Genomic DNA, 17,397 nt, shown 5'->3' on the forward strand with positions numbered 1-17,397 from the left:
AATTAGCAAATTTTCTGTAATTTTAAGAATGTTTAAAAAACATCCTTGGATAAAGCTTGAGTTGACTAAATGCCTAATCTTAAGTTTAAAACTCATTGGATTTACTGATTTTTGCTTTAAGAAGCTAACCTCTATAGAAGTTCAAACATGCAGTTAGGAAAATTGCAACTGTCCTGAAGACAGTATAACAAGAATACAGCAACTGGACCTTCAATATTAATTTCCAACAGATTTCAGAGATAAGAGACTGCCGTCAACTCTGGGAAAATGTTTTCTGGATTATATAAAATATTTGACATATAAATAGAAATATATAAAATATTTAGTAGTGGCGTAATTAATATTTTAGGTTGTGCCAGTGAAAATGAAAAGCATGAGGAACAAAAATACTAAAGGTGCATCAGTATTGAGATTAAACTTATAGTATAATATAAATTTACTTTAAAAATGGAATGACTTTATTTTTAAGAGGCTATTTCTTATAAAACCGGCACCTATTTCCGGGGTTGATACCTGAAATACAGATGGTAAAGGAATAAAATAAGTTAAACAGCAGGATTAGTTGGTCATTAACTCCTTTTTTTTCATGTTTTTAAAATTTATTTATTTTTGAGAGACAGGATGCAAGCAGGGGAAGGGCAGAGGAAGAGAGGGGGTCACAGAATCCAAAGCAGGCTCCAGACTCTGAGCTGTCCTGACACAGGGCTTGAACCCACGAACTGTGAGATCATGACCTGAGCCAAAGCCAGACACTTAACCAAGTGAGCCATCCAGGCACCCCTAGTCATTAACTTCTTTTTTAAATGCAGTAACCAAAAGAGAAGGTCAATGGTCATACAGAATATAATTGAAGTTACTTTGAGGAGGCAAATTCCTCTGTTAGACATCGTTGTTGAACTTCAGTAGAGATTGAGTTGGTGAGAATTTTTTTTGTATGAGTGTTCAGATTTTAGAGGCATGTGATATAATTTCTTCTATCGAAATCCTTTTTTTTTTGTAAATAATGTACTGAAAACTTTTAACTTTATTCTTTTTTAAAAATGAACTATAAACCTGAGAACAAACTGAGGGTTGATGGGGTGTGGGAGAGAGGGGAGGGTGGGTGATGGGTATTGAGGAGGGCACCTTTTGGGATGAGCACTGGGTGTTGTATGGAAACCAATTTGACAATAAATTTCATATATTGAAAAAAAAATTAAGCCTTAAAACCCTAATTAAATGCCTAAACTGCAAAGAAAAAAATAAAAATGAAGTATAATTATTCATCTTAAAAGAGAGCAGAATGTGTAAACGTCTAATTGACATAATCCACTGTTTGTTTGACTCTTGTATTGCATTTATAAATAAAAATTAAAGATATAAATATGTGCGCTATTGTTTTATGCATTCATTCGACAAACGTATTGGGTACACACTATGAGTGAATCATTTGACAAGGTGTGTGGGCAATACAAAGTGAAACAAAGATGATAAATGAAATAAAAGAGATTTTTAACAAGTACCCATACAAGGTGGTATGGGATAAATGCTGTGTGGAATGGAATAAAAAATCCTAATACCATGCCATGGGTAGATCTCACCAGTGATTAACATTCAAGAGTCTATAGCGGAGTGAGTAAAATTGAATATAGTGTTGTTTCCATGTTGGTGTAAAAATTATAAACTGTTCCTAATTTTAATCTGAAATTATATCCTTCCTATATTTTTGAAGTTAAATGTCCTATCTTTAATGAAATGGTGATTTTGAAAATATTCTTAACTGACAAAATTGAATATTGGATATGCCAGTCTCCGAATTTAGTTTAATAACTTAATTGCTTCATGGAAGTTGTATCTTAGAACAACTGATATAGACCAAGAACTATAGGACCGAACTCAGGAAATTCAGTTTGAAAGAAATAATGAATCTTCCTTGTGCAAGAGGAATGAGGAAATTTTCTATTTCTATATTCTGCCTACTTTTTTTACATACTCAGTCCAGGGAATAGATTATTCTCCCATGCAGTGGAGACACAAGGGATGCTTCTATGCACGTTTTGGAGGGAGAATGAGATGAGTGTGAAAAGAGAGTTGGCAATGAAGTGGTTGGATTGAAAAATGATCTCTTCATGCAAACTAAATAGAAAGAGCCGATACAACACTAATTGACAGTGTATTCTCAACCTATTGGGAGTTAAAATTTCATAAAAAAGTCTTTCTCTCTCAGTATACAATCAGCTGCAATTTTATTGAATGGAGTATATGTTGAAAATCAAGATAATATTTTATTTTATCTGGCAACATGCTTAGCCAGAATGCTGGTTATGCCATGAAGCGTAGGAATAGCAAGTCCATTCTTTAAAAACTTCACTTGATTTATTAGTTGAGATAGCAAACATAAAATAACACATGAAATTGCTGCATACTGCTTGGGAATATTTGGCCATCTTAATTGATTAATTTGTTTTGTGTATATTTTTAATCTTAAGGGGAAATTTTTTTTGGTGTTATTTACATATTTCGATTCTGAAAATGTCTTCTTGTAGTTATAAATGAAAACAATATCAGACTGGAGAGAAGAATCCATCATCATCATCATCATCATCATCATCAAATTATTTATAAATAAATAATTAACATCATCATTAATAGCTATCAATATGATGACAACTGTGTTTTGCAAACAAGGAAGTAGATATTAACCAGCTTGATTTATGTCACATAGATAGAACATGAGTACTGACTAGCTGAGTGGCTTTAGAAAAAATAAATCATAGCCTAAATCTTTTATATAAAAAATTATGGTCTGTATTAGGAAATCTCTAAGAAACATTTTGAGGTTACAAAGGTCTAATTTTTGCTTCAAAGGGTTTTTTTCTAATTTTCCTTGAAGATATGACCTTTTGCTCATAATGCAACAAAGTTAATTAAACTCACACATTGTACATGCTAATTTGAAGCTCCAATTGTAATTTATTGCATCTGAAATAGAAGGAACACAACTGGTTAATGAGTGATCAAATTTCTGAATTGTTTACAGAACAGAGTCTAGGGAAATAAGCTTTCACAGCCTGTAGGGTAGTACATGTATAAAACTAATACTTTAAAATAAGTTATAACAAAAATATTAAATACCATTGTATATGTAGTTGGAAGAATCGAACTCTGCTTTGATTTTGTTGTAGAAAGAAGAAAAATAAGATTTTTTTATAAATCTTAAATTTTTATAAATTATAAAAATCAGTGAATGGAGGGTGACAGTACAAAGTAAAGAAATGATTTTTAACTTGCAAGGTGTGCCCAGTTTCTCTGCTATGTTGCTAAATGAAGCCACTGTGGCAAATTGTTCTATTATTTGGCAAAATTGTTAAGGGGCTTCATTATTCATGTATCAGAGGGTGTTCTACCAGCAGGAGAAACTGAAATCACTCCTCAAAATAATGTAAAGCATTACCTATGATTTGGGCAAAGGAATCTGAGTGGATGATAATGTGTGTAGTAGGACTATATCCTTCTTCCTTAAAGTGGATATGGTCTATATTGTCTCTTTAAAACCATGGTCTGTTTTAGAAGTGTGTGTGCATGTGTGCGCGTGTGCATGTCTGTATGCACATGCCCAATAAATGTAAGGTAAGGATATTGAAAGGTAGAATAAGGCAAGAAGAGAGGAAAGGAAGTATACTTGAGCTAATTTTCTCATTTTTAAGAAGTCAATAGATGCAAAAATCATTCAAAGGTTATTTCTTGAAAAAAGTTTAACTTTATAAGGTCAAAATTTTTGATAAATATATTTTGTTATGTAACCGTAATCCCCACAATTATTTAGGCTTAGATCTCTATTAATTAGATTACATGTTCACCACATAGTCTCTTTTTACTATGATTTATCTAGAGTTTGAAATTTTTGATTTATCTTTTTGTTGAAAAATGTTTATGATTCATATGATCCACCAGCTTTTTTTAATTATTATTCATGCATGCTCTGTTCACTGGGCTCTGGTTATTTCCTATTTGAGAATATCCATTGCCTTCAGACTTAAAGGACAACTTAGTAAGGCATAAAATTCTTTGTTCACACTTTCTCTCAGAAGTGTGGATGTCCTCAGATGTTGTAGACATTGCTCTTCTACTTATGGCACTCCCTGAATGCTGCTGTGGAGACGTCTGGCACCCAATTTATCTTCTCTCTTGTGGATGACTTCCTCTTACTGTATGTATGCCTACATGAGTCTTTATTCTTGAAGTTCAATGACTTCAAGAAGATAGAGCATGGTGAGATTATTCTGTATCAATTTTTCCTGGACTGGGTTCACTCCTCAGTGCAGATTCGATTTTTCTTTATTTCCGGAAAATGTATTCTGGCATATTATTAAATGTATATTTTAAATTGTATATGTTTTCTTATTCAGAGACACCCAGAATGCGCATTGGGTTTAATTTTTCTGGTTTTTATGTATGTAATCTTTTTTATAATTGCATTTTTCTTTTTTCTTCTTTTTTTAATTTTTTTTAACATTTATTTATTATTGAGACAGAGCACGAGCAGGGGAGGGGTAGAGAGAGGGGAAGACACAGAATCTGAAGCAGGCTCCAGACACTGAGCTGTCAGCACAGAGCCTAATGCGGGGCTCAAACTCACAAACAGCGATATCATGACCTGAGCTGAAGTCGGTCGCCTAACCAAGTGAGCCACCCAGGCGCCCCTAAAATTGCATTTTTCAATGAAGAATGTTTACTGGAAAATATATCTCTGTTAATATTAGGTCAGTCTTTCCAACTACATACTAGACCATGTAACTTGCTTCCTCATTAGCTTCCAGTGTCTTCCCATCATCCTTGGGATAAATCTGAAATTCTTAACACAAGCTCACCATCTCCTTGCCTGGCCTCATCTTGCAATCTTCTCCCCAAGAAAATTATGCAAGTCCCATTACTTGTGGATACTCAAATATGCTATGTTTCTTTTTGTTTGGTCTCATTATTTACATCTGTATATCAGATACCTTGCCCTCCCCTGTTTCATTTTTAATAAATTTTTTGGAGAAATTTTTAAAAGTACAGTAAATTCAAAAAACATGATAAACATCTTTGTATACTTCACACAAAATTAGCTATTAACATTTCATCATAATATTCTCAAATATTACTTTAATAAATGAAATAAAACATTACAGATAAAGATGATGCTCCATTTTTCCAGTCACAGGCCAGTCTGATCTGTCTCCCTGCTCCTTCCTTCCCTATTTACACGCATCCTTGATATTAATTTGGTGTGTATCCTTCCAATGCTTTAAATGTGTGTGTGTGTGTGTGTGTGTGTGTGTGTGTGTGTGTGTGTGGCTCAGTCAGGTAAGCATCCAACTCTTGGTTTTGGTTCATGTCATGACCTCACGATTCATGAGATCAAGCCCTGCAGGCACAGAGCATGCTTGGGATTCTCTCTCTCCGTCTGTCTCTACCCCTCCCCAACTGCACTGTCTCTGTCTCTCCCAAAATAAATAAATAAACTTTAAAAATTATGCAAATGATATCTAATATGTAAAACTCTGCAACTTGCTTTATTAAATCAAGCTATGTTTTTTGAAAATTATGGATAATATGTTATTTCTTTTTAATTTTTATTTATGTATTGTCTTAAACCTTCTTTTTAAAATCTGGGAAAGTATATTTATGCCTAAAAATGCTTAATATCATTTTAGTAAGATAACTTACTGAACCAATACAGGATTCTATTAAAATAAACAAATTGCTCTTTTAAAAGACTTCATCCCTAAAAAAGTACTTTAAGAAAAATAAAATATATATAAGGTTGTTACCTGTGCATTGTTTCCTAAAAATCTAATGTGAAATAAAGTTTATTTTTCACACAAAATGATATTTAAAATCATGTAAAGAAGATTGAAATCAAACTCCAGAAGTTAGAGGAGCAATGGTTAATTTAATATATAAATTCACTTGCAATAATATCTTACAGCTTTTTTTTTTTTTTGGTCTTATTCGTGTTCCAATGAAGATCCATCTGGGTGTATGTGTGAAGAAACAGAAATTACTTATACAATGGTAGAGACCTACTTGTACGTTATGCACACGCATACTGAGTTTGTACATTATTTCAGCAGTGGGAAAAGAGTCAGCTCAAGTCATATCTAATTAAAAATGAAACTCCCTAAAGAAATATGCTTAGTATTAAATTCTAGTTTTTCATAAGTGTAATGGAAATTAAATAACTAAATTAGTATATACACTCTGGAGTTCATCTATCCATCAAAATAATTGTTTTCCTTCCTCTTTATTACTTTAGTAATCAGTCTTTTAGTAAGTAACTGACCTACTGTATCAGTGAGGCATACACTTGAAGCGTTTTATTTTCCTACAGTAAACTGATACAGTTTTATGCTAATTCAGTGCCCTTCACCTAGTCAAGCCAATTAATATATTACAGTTGAGGGAAACTTTGGCAGATTCCAGGACTAGTATAAATTGTCATGTCCACAAGCCAGTAACACGAATCCCTTCAACCACTGTAGTGGCCTTACTTCCCTCTATCCTCATGGTAAGAACTCTACTACCAGAATCACACTTTCTCTTTGTTTGCTGTGCTGTATCTTGATATGTCAGTCATCCGTTTGGTCAATGGGGAGGTTGGGGTACCATGTTTATACTTTTGTAGTTCCTACCCATAGGTGTAGTCTCTTTTATTCAATGGTATAGACCAGAGTTTCTCAGTCTCAGCAGTATTGACATTTTTGACTGGATAATACTTTGTTGTGGATATGGAAAGGAGGGGACTGTCCTGTGCATTGTAGGATGTTTAGCAGTCTCTTGCTCTCAGTAGAGTCTCATTAGATGCTAGTAGCACTTCCTCGTTCTCAATCATGGTCAATAAAAATGACTATAGATATTACCAAATGACACTGGGGAGGTGGGTGGGCAACCCTGGCCCCACTTGAGAATCATTGTTCTAGACAGCAAGTACTACCATCTTATACTATCTCTAACTTAGTCTTATATGTTTGGGAAAATTTTATATTTGGAATACATTTAAATTTCCTCTTCGGAGCCATGTTGGCTCCTATTGTCTTGGGCTAAATTTATAGATAATAATGTATTATTTTATATAATATTTTATTGGAAATAAAAGCATTTATTTTTCTACTCTTGAATCCCACTTTTTAAAAAATTTTTAATTTTTTTTTGCATGTATTTATTTTTGAGAGACAGAGAGAGACAGCGTGAGCAGGGGAGTGGCAGAGAGAGAGGGAGACACAGAATTCAAAGCAGGCTCCAGGCTCTGAGCTGTCAGCACAGAGCCCGACGCGGGGCTCTAACCCACGAACCGTGAGATCATGACCTGAGCTGAAGTCGGACACTTAACCGACTCAGCCACCCAGGTGCCCCTTCAATCCCACTTTTGAAATGTAACTTTAAACTCTTGTAGTTGTTTCTTTTGGTATTTCTCTTAATATTTCCCAAATCAGAAGAGGGGTGCTGCATGGAATAGAACTAGAAATATATGGCTTTGAATTATTGGAAATAATTGAGCAGTGAGAACACGAATATTAGAACTGGAAAGGTGGCATCTTTGTTATGCCAGGGAATGACACTCAGTAAAACTGTTGCCTATGATATATTGGAAGGCAGATAGACAATGGACTATGTAAGATCTAGGAAATATTGATAATGTTGGAGTGTTTTCTTGGTATTTTTATATAGAGAAGGTGAATATAGGGAAGTGTTTGCAAAGTTCACTACATGTAGCTTGCAATATAAGTTGATTAAGAGTTGGACAGTTCAGGATCTCAAATGTCAAAAACAAACAAACAAACAAACAAACAAACAAACAAACACATACCCCAGCCAACTGATTTCTTTTACTAACTGAAACAAGTGTTTTGCTTAGCCAGTAATGTTGCCAACATAGCTTAAAGGTCATATGAGAGGGACTGACTCTTACTCAAGCCTTTGTTTCACAAGAGAGGACAATGGGTAGAACTTAGAGACCAGTAAATAAAAGATCTATTATCAGATTTATAAACTATGTCTTCAAAGAATACGGTTTGTGTTTACTCCAATATAGAATTGACCAGAAGCAAAGTGACTGAATTCCCACTAAGTTTTCAAGGCAAATAGATTACTAGAGAAACCAGAAGTGTGATTTATAAAAGCATGATCAGATGACTTCAGAAACAACCTCCAGACCCCCAAATTCCACAAGTAGAAAGAGTGCTATGAAAGCAGCACAGCCCCATTGCAGTTCCGGCTACAGTTGGTTACTTGCTGTTCAATAGAGCAATTGAGGGAGTTTTTCCACTGACAGGGAGTGGTGCTTTTGGGATTCCTGTTTGCAAGATTTGAACATGCCACAGATACCCTATTTTTCCATTTTCTGAGTGGGAGATTTAATCTATGTAATCTTGTTTCTGCTATATAATGGATATGTAGTGTGGTGACTTTTTTATTTCTGGACCACTGGCTCATGAGAAGCCTATTGCATGGCTATGCTGAGTGCATTCATAGGATTGAATTTAGGAGTTGCTTCTCTGGAGAAAGGGGTTTGCTCACATAGTGAATATCCAAAAGAGAAAATCAGCATATTTCAAATGATCTCTCTAGGAGCTCTGGAGTGGCTCAGTAGCTGACTTTGGCTCAGGTCATGATCTCACAGCTCCTGAGTTTGAATACTGCGTTGGGCTCTGTGCTGCTGACAGGGCAGATCCTGGAGCCTGGAGCCTGCTTGGGATTTTGCATCTCCTTCTCTCTGTGTCCCTCCCCCATTCACTCACTCTCTCTCTCTCTCTTTCTCTCAAAAATAAATAAACATTAAAAAATACAAATTGTCTCTCTAACATGCCTTTCCCACACTCCCAAAATGCTGACTTCCTTATATTTTAACTGACACCCCTCCCACATATGAATTATGTGAAATAATTCATAAAGAAAAGTGCAAACCAAAGAAACCTGAAGCTGAAGTCTTATTTCTTGTGTATTGGTTAATCTGTCATCCTCTCCATTTCCAGATTAAATATCCATGATTCTCTGCCTTTCTCGACACACAGGATGCTGACCAATATCAACTGCATACATAGACTCCCTTGCATTCTGGCTTCTGGTTGGGATGGAAAGTGCTGGCATGAGGACAGGACAGGCAATGAGTAAGGTGGGGATGTGTTTCACACTCCCTCCATGTCTGATTGTGATTCCTACAGTGACCAGATCCTACAATGGCCACAGCTGCTCTCCAGAGGCTGTGCTTTCACATCTTCTAGTTCTTTCCAAGCTTCTGAAGCATCATTTTTTCCTCTTGCCCTTTATGTCTAGGCTAGAAATGATCTTCCACCATTACTGGTTCCTGGGTGCCCAGCATCCTAATTGTCTCCTTAACACTTCTCTCACAAGTGTAAATAGTCCCTTCCATAAATTATATCTAATTAAACCCTTTATTTTGTGTCTGGAGCTTGTCTCCATTTCTTTTCTGTAATCTATTTCATTTATTTCTTTTTCTATCTTTATTATTGGGATTTTGGGGGTTGTGTAAATAAACACAATTATCAATTCTAGAAACCTATTAAAAGAATCCCTGATAGTAAAATAACAATTTTGTGACAACTATAAGTTTGAAATTTACAATGGATTTATTTTTCCTTTTACCCTAAAATAGGTGCATCTATGTTTTTACACTGACTCCGGTTTTAAGACGGCTGACAATTGTTATTTTCTCAAGGAGCTTCAAATTGTTGCTGCTAAATAAGCTTCCTCATTCCTTCATAACTATCTCATTAAATTGGCACTCTAATTGATCATACTCCTGTCACCGAAAGAATTTTAGCTCTGTCCACTATCAACCACTAGCACACTTCCTTATGTCTAAAATTTTACTTTTACCCGTGGATAGCTCCCACTAATAGAAATTTCTTATGGTAGGGAACTTATAGTGGATTTTTCTTCATTTGTGAATATTGAGCAATTCTATATTTAATTAATAAATATATGAATATATAGGATGGAAGCTCCCATTTTTGTCAATTTTAGACTCTCTTAGGTTAGGATAACTATATCTTTTGTCTTTGCTTTCTCTAGTGTTTGACAGATTGTTTCATTGATACCTCCAGAAAGGTATGTTGGGTAAAACAGAGATCAGAGATAACAAGCACACACACACACACACACACACACACACACACACGACAAAATACAAGGAAATAGTAACTTTTCAAAATTTTCTGAAACAGTTCTCCTTCCATTATGTGTGTCTTGTATTATAGCTATTCTATTTCAGCTTTCTTCCTGATTCCCTTTTACTGTGCTCAAAGATAGCTTCCAAACTTCCTTTATATGGTTACATGGTCGGGGCAAATTGACCTCTACTTGATCATTTCCAAGATGGAGAGGATGATTTTGAGTAATTTGGACTTTTCAAAATGTTTTTTTTTTGAAGAGTGTGAAAGACTTGAAGACAAACTATTTGTAGTTTGAGTGGTAGTTGGCAATTTTTCTCCACTTTACCAAATCTTCCATTTTCTTTCATTCCAAACATTACTGAAAACATTTAAATTCCCTTGAGTTTAATGAGAATTGATGACTTAAATTTGTTTTCACTCAACTAAATGGACAACCTCTAGACCACCCTTTTTGATGTTTTCTTCTCTAATGAATATACCTGGTCTGTTTTGTTCTCTGTATTACCAGGTCAGTGTATTCTCTTTCATTGTTAATTTGGATTATTAGAGTCTTTTGAATCTTTTTGATTACTAAAAACTCTGACATATTGTTTTCCTTTATTTTCAAATGCAGATAGATGAACAAGAACAGTTTTTCATAATGGTGGTATTAGAAATATATAGACGTAAAACTAAGTGAATAAAGAAAATAATAACATAAGTTAATAACTGAAATTTAAGGAAAGAGTTTGAGGGAACAATGTACTCAAAAATACATAATCAAGACAAGGAGAGATGTGATTCCTAAAGACATTTGGGCTGCTGTTACTAGAAAAAGAAAAATTAGATATTGAATAGACACAATAAAGCAATGTCTTATTTTTGAATAGTGCTGGCATGTGATTGCTACTGTATATATGCCTAATGAATAAAAATAATAAAGATAAATATAAAGGGCCTGATTTCAAAAAGTTTTGTTTGTTGCTTGAGATTTACCATGGAACATTTGCTGGTTAAATGGAGGTGGGGTATTTTAATACAGGATTAGTTAAGTAAGCACTTGTCCTTTTTTTATATGAAATATGTTGTTATGAGAATGATTTAATTTTGTGATTATACTTGCCATCTCATATGAATTTGTGTTGCACAGATTAATACTGCCTAAATTAAAACATCCAATTAAAAATGAATAATAAGTAATTATATATAAAATTATGTGTATATACTAATGAGAGACATATTACTGTTATTTACAGTGTCTGCATAAGTTACCTCCATAAGATGCACAATGTGTAAATAAATGGGTACTTATCTGAAGGTCAAATACAAGATCTGTTGTAACTCTGGGAAGTGGAGAATGTTCTTTTTTTCTTTTTTTAAGTTTCTTTATTTATTTTGAGAGAGAGTGAGAGAGAAAGCGAGTGGGGAAGGTGCTGAGAGAGGGGGAGAGACAGAATCCCAAGCAGGCTCTACCCTGTTAGTGTAGAGCCTGATGTGAGGCTCAATATCACAAACCAAGAGATCATAATCTGATCTAAAGTCAAGAGTTGGACACTTAGCCACGTGCCCCAGTGAATGTTCTTTGATCCTTATCTCTGTTGGATAACGGAAATGAAGTTGGAAGCACAGGCAAAGAAACTCTAAAAGTGACTTCCAAATATTCTAGTAGAACTCCTATGATTCTGATTGTTATTCATTTACTCTATTTTTTCATAGCTTTTGTTAATTTGTTGTCATGAAATTATTGATAATGTATAAGACTAAGTCAAAGTATTTATGATATTTTAATTATATTTCTACACAGATAAAGTTGTTTAACCCATGTGCCACTTAAGCCATCCTCATGACCAGTCATTCACACAGAACCCAGTCCTGGCTCATGATTAGATTGTATTTCTAGAGCTGCACCACTGTGGTACTTCCCAACTTGTATTTTGACACTAGTAGCAAAGTAGTGATTAAGGGGAAATTGGATCTAGTAAGTATAGGAACACATATACACTATTTGATTGTGTGAGAATTTCCTGAATTATTCCAAAATGTCACCATGGTTCAGAATTGGCACATAGTCAAATGAAAACATTCTGTGTACTCATTTTACATGCATAACATGTTAAATACTATAATCCTTATTCTATTTTAGGTTCACGGTCTAAAATGAACATTAGAAAGAACAGGTTGCACAAAACATAAAAATTGCATGTGTGTGTTGAAAGAACTAGATTTGGAAAAGATGTTGAGGCATCACACTGTTCATCCATCTGTATTAAACAAATCTTTCAGATGTATAACTTTACTGTTTTTAAGGATGTCATTTATAACTTCTCACCTCTAATAAAATTCTTGCTATCACTAATGTGCTTCTAAGTCCTCTTGATTTTTCTCTGAAAATCTTCTCTAAGTAAACTTTCCCATTCCAGTTCTATCATTTGTATCCTTATATAATTCTTATCATTCCCATCATTCTTACCAATCTTGGCTCCACTTTTTCAGGCAAGTTTATTGCTTACTAGATTGAGTCATGACTAGTCCTTTCTGAGTAGTCTGGTCTAAAGGTCATTATTACAACACTGCACCTTTACTCTTGCTATCCTTTCCAAATGCTGCAGCCCAATTGTATTTTTCTCTAAACTTCTATAACCTAGGTATCCTTCAAGGAATAAGTTACTCTTCATTTCTTCCTGGAGTCCTTCTGCACTATTCTGCCTGAGGTCACTCTCTTAGCTCTGCAGGTAGTGTTCCACAAGGTTACGACTTGATTCTCTTTTATCTTGTATTATGACCTTGTTGCGTATATATTAGAAAATTATGCAAACTTCTTGAGAATGGTCAATTTAAGGTACTTCTATATTGCTTTCTCCATAACCTAAATATCATTTGAAATAAGGAAATTTGAGGTCTAATCAAAATATAGAAATGGAACATTAACAGAATTACTATATTATAGGATGTGAGGGTGATCTGGCTGCAAGATCTGTCACCCCATTGATCACCAGCTTTGATTTGGCTGATCTGGCTGGCTAGGTGCATGTCCCTTTCCTCCCACATGGCTCCATGTGTGTCCCTCCAAAAGCTGCACACTTGTGCTCTGTTGAAGAGGACGACCTTCCCTTTTAAAGGAGAACCATTCTTTGGCCAAGGGTATACAAGTAGCTACACTCCCCTGTTAGAACCTCCAAACAAACTCTCCAGGTCCATTTGTAGGAGAACAAAGGGTAGTCAAGCTTCCAAGACTCCAGACACATCCAAATGAGGTGCGGCTTGTGGCAGTCTGCCTTACTTAAAAAAAAATCACTATATTATAGAACATAGGATTTGGAAGAGAATTTAGAGATTTGGGGGGCTTCCTTTGTTTCCCTAAAACTCACCAAATATTATACCTAGAGGAACTATACATTAGTCCTAAAAGTAAAATATAAGCATTCTTACTTTTAGACATAATATTTTCCCTGAATGACATCAACTTTGTATTCAGGCAAGCTAAATTATATAACACAGAAAACAGAAGTTTTCTTTGTCCTTATTTCTTAAATGTAGAATTTGGAGCATAGACTAATCTCTATACCATCAAAAATCTTCCTTTCTTTAAGGACTCAGTATGAGTCCTCTTAGCTTCCCAGAGGGTCATGAGAGATTTAAAAATAGGCCAATCTGGAAAACTGAGAGGCCTTACAACTTTCAGAAATGAAGGCAATGAGGAGTCGTTAAAGGCTTTTGAATATAGCAGTAACAGGATGTATCTGATGTTTAGGAAAATTATTACAGCTAGAGTATCAGAAGTTAACTTTGCGGCATAAAGTCTTCCAAGTAAGAGGAGGTTGGTACCTAAACTAGAAAATAAAAAGAAGCGGTGGGTCTAAGAGATATTATTAAAGAAAAAACAAGAGAATTTTGTGACTAATTTCACTTAGGGGAAGACATAGCAATAGAAGATAAATTATACGAATCCATAATTCTACTACTCTGAGGTTTTTAATCTAATTTGGGGAACGACTATATGATGTCATTGGGAGAAACAGAGGGCAGTTTAATCTTGAGTCACCAAGGCAAAGGAAATTATTTATTTTTCATTTTAATTATATAGTTTACTGAAAGAGTATATATTATACTGAAAATGCCTTTTTTCCCCCAAAGAATGCAAATGCATGCCCATCAATTGGGAAAATAACATATGGGTTAGTCAGAAGAACACTAAGCGTATTCACATTTTCTCTGCAATCCAGCTGTTTAAACATTATATTCAGAAAAAGTTATTGTGACATGCTGACTAAAAAGATTAAAAACTGTGCCTAGCCTGTTTTACGTGGTATGCTCTAACTTTTCATAGTCAGAAAATAAACTTTCTGATAAATAGTAAAGTTCTCTGCAAGAAAAGAATCATTTTAAAAGATACATATTTTACATAGCAACTTCTTACTAGATATGTCTCCTGAGGTAAGGGAAACAAAAGCAAAAATAAACGATTGGGACTTCATCAAAATAAATAGCTTCTGCTAGCAAAGGAAACAATCAATGAAACTAAAAGACAACCTATAAAATTGGAGAAGATACTTGCAAATTATATATCAGATAAAACTTAGTATCCCAAATAAAGAACTTATAAAACTCAACACCCAAAAAACACATAATCCAATTAAAAAATGGACAGAAGTCATGAATAGACATTTTTCCAAAGACATCTAGATGGCTAACAGACACATGAAAAGACGCTCAACGTCACTCATCATCAGGGAAATACAAATCAAAACTACAATGATACATTACCTCACTCTGTTCAGAATGGCTAAAATCAACAATCAAGGAACAACAGGTGTTGGTGAAGATATGGAGAAAGGGGAACCTGCCTGCACTGTTGGTGGAAATGCAAACTGTTGCAGTCACTCTGGAAAACAGTATGGGGGTTCCTCAAAAAGTTAAAAATAGAACTACCTTATGATTCAGCAACTGCACTACTAAGTATTTACCCAAAGAAAACAAAAATACTAATTCAAAAGGATACATGCACACCAATGTTTCAGGCAACATTATCTATAGCAGGACTATGGAAACAAACCAAGTATTCATCAATTGATGAAATGAATGGATAAAGAAGATGGAATGTAAGAATATTTCTTAGCCGTAAGAAAGAATGAAATCTTGCCATTTGCAATGGTGTGGATAGAGGTAGAGAGTATCATGCTAAGTGAAATAAGTCAGTCAGAGAAAGACAAATATCATATGATTTCATGCAAATGTGGAATTTAAGAAACCAAACAAATGAGCAAAAGGAAAAGAGAGAGAGAGAGAAACCAAAAAATAGATGCTTGATTATAGAGAACAAACTGATGGTTACCAGAGGGGAGGTGGTTGGGGAGTTGGTTAAATAGGTGATGGGGATTAGGGAGTGCAGTTGCTGCGATGAGCACTGGATATTGTATGGAAGTGTTGAATCACTATGTTGTACACCTGAATATAATGTAACACTGTATGTTAGTTATCTAACTGGAATTTAATTTTTTTTTAATGTTTATCTTTGAGAGACAGAGAGAGACAGAGTGTGAGCAGGGGAGGGGCAGAGAGAGAGAGAGAGAGAGAGAGAGAGAGAGAGAGAGAAAGACACAGAATCTGAAGAGGCTCCAGGCTCTGAGCTGTCAGCACCTAGCCTTACGCGGAGCCCGAACTCACAAGCCGTGAGATCATGACCTGAGCCGAAGTCGGATGCATAACCATATATATATGGTGTGTGTGTATATATACACATATATACATATATATGTATGTATATGTATATACACATATATATGTATATATGTGTATATACGTATATATACGTATATGTATATATATGTATATGTACGTATATATACATATATATATATACATGTATATGTATGTATATATATGGTACTAAGACTAATGAAAGAAAGTAAAGTGCTAACACACATTTTCCCTCCATCCCCATTAGAACAAGAAATACTTTATTCACATATTAATAATCAGTAATCATAATACAGTTTTACATTGATGATAATATGTATATAAACTGAGAGCTTAAGGTATTTGTGAATGATTAAGATTTGAAACCAATTTAATATCAATGTTTAGAAATGGAAGCCTGACAGATATTTAGCCATTCACTTTAATTCAGCTCTAGGTCTAATTGTTGATAAAACAAATTGATGAGCAAGAAAGAAGAAGTGGAAATGATTCTATAATAATTTTTGCTCCTTGAGAAGTCAAACAAAAGTTACCTCATTTTCGTGAAAATGTGTGGAGTAGAAAATCATTGCCCCTCCTTCACTATTCCATTAGAAACTTTAATTGATTTGGTCTGTGATAGGTCCTCATTCATTATAGCATAAGATATTGAAAATTTAACCACAAATAATGCAACGGAAAATCTAGCTTCAGATTTACCAGTTGGATCCAATTTGAATAACTGTAATAGTTTTATATAACAATTTGGCTGTAAACTTTTTATAGGGAATGAAATTATTATAAAATAACCAAATTTTACATAATACCATTTGTATTTTTATGATAGTAGTTAAACTGTTTTCCTCCTAAAAATCTCTATGTCTTTCAAAAGTATTATTACCAACAATTGCAGATTTTATGCATATTTTTAAGAATCTGTTAAGAAGAGTTTCTAAAAATTGGAAAAAGTTGGATCTGTCTGCATGCTAGATGGACAATAATGGTCCCGAATAATGTATTATAAGAGCTATAAAGCTACAGCCATATATTTAATACCAATGATCATATTCTATTAACAGTTAATATGTTAATCCAGGGGGAACACGCAAATAAAACTATTGCACCTTTGGTCATGCTCAGTGTCTCTAACCACTTGTCAGAAACATGAAAATGTAACTTGGCTATCATGCAAGCAAATTAAAGTAGAATATTAAAGTAATTCTCCTTGCAGTAATTTTTTAACTTTCTTTTCTCTTGGCAAATCTTACTTTCTTCTTAAAGTTCCAATTGAAAATCCTACTCCTCACTGATTTGCTTCAGTAATTATGCTATTTTCAATTCATTGTTAACTTCCTTATGCTTCCTGGTATAATTTTCAGTTATTTTATGTATATAGTGTCTTTCCTGAACATATACATTTGAAATTTACACATAATTTTATTCATGAGCATATTGTATCTAGTGAACTTTCCCTATTCTTGCTGCAAGGCAAGGACTCTATGACAATTTCTAGCTAAAGAAATATAAATGATAGTGGTACTGTCACTTGTGGGTTGAGAAATTTAAGAACTGACTAGGGAACTCT

The sequence above is a fragment of the Panthera pardus genome, unplaced genomic scaffold (assembly GCF_024362965.1).
Source record: "Panthera pardus isolate Hobbes unplaced genomic scaffold, ASM2436296v1 HiC_scaffold_7, whole genome shotgun sequence".
Lineage (NCBI taxonomy): Eukaryota > Metazoa > Chordata > Mammalia > Carnivora > Felidae > Panthera > Panthera pardus.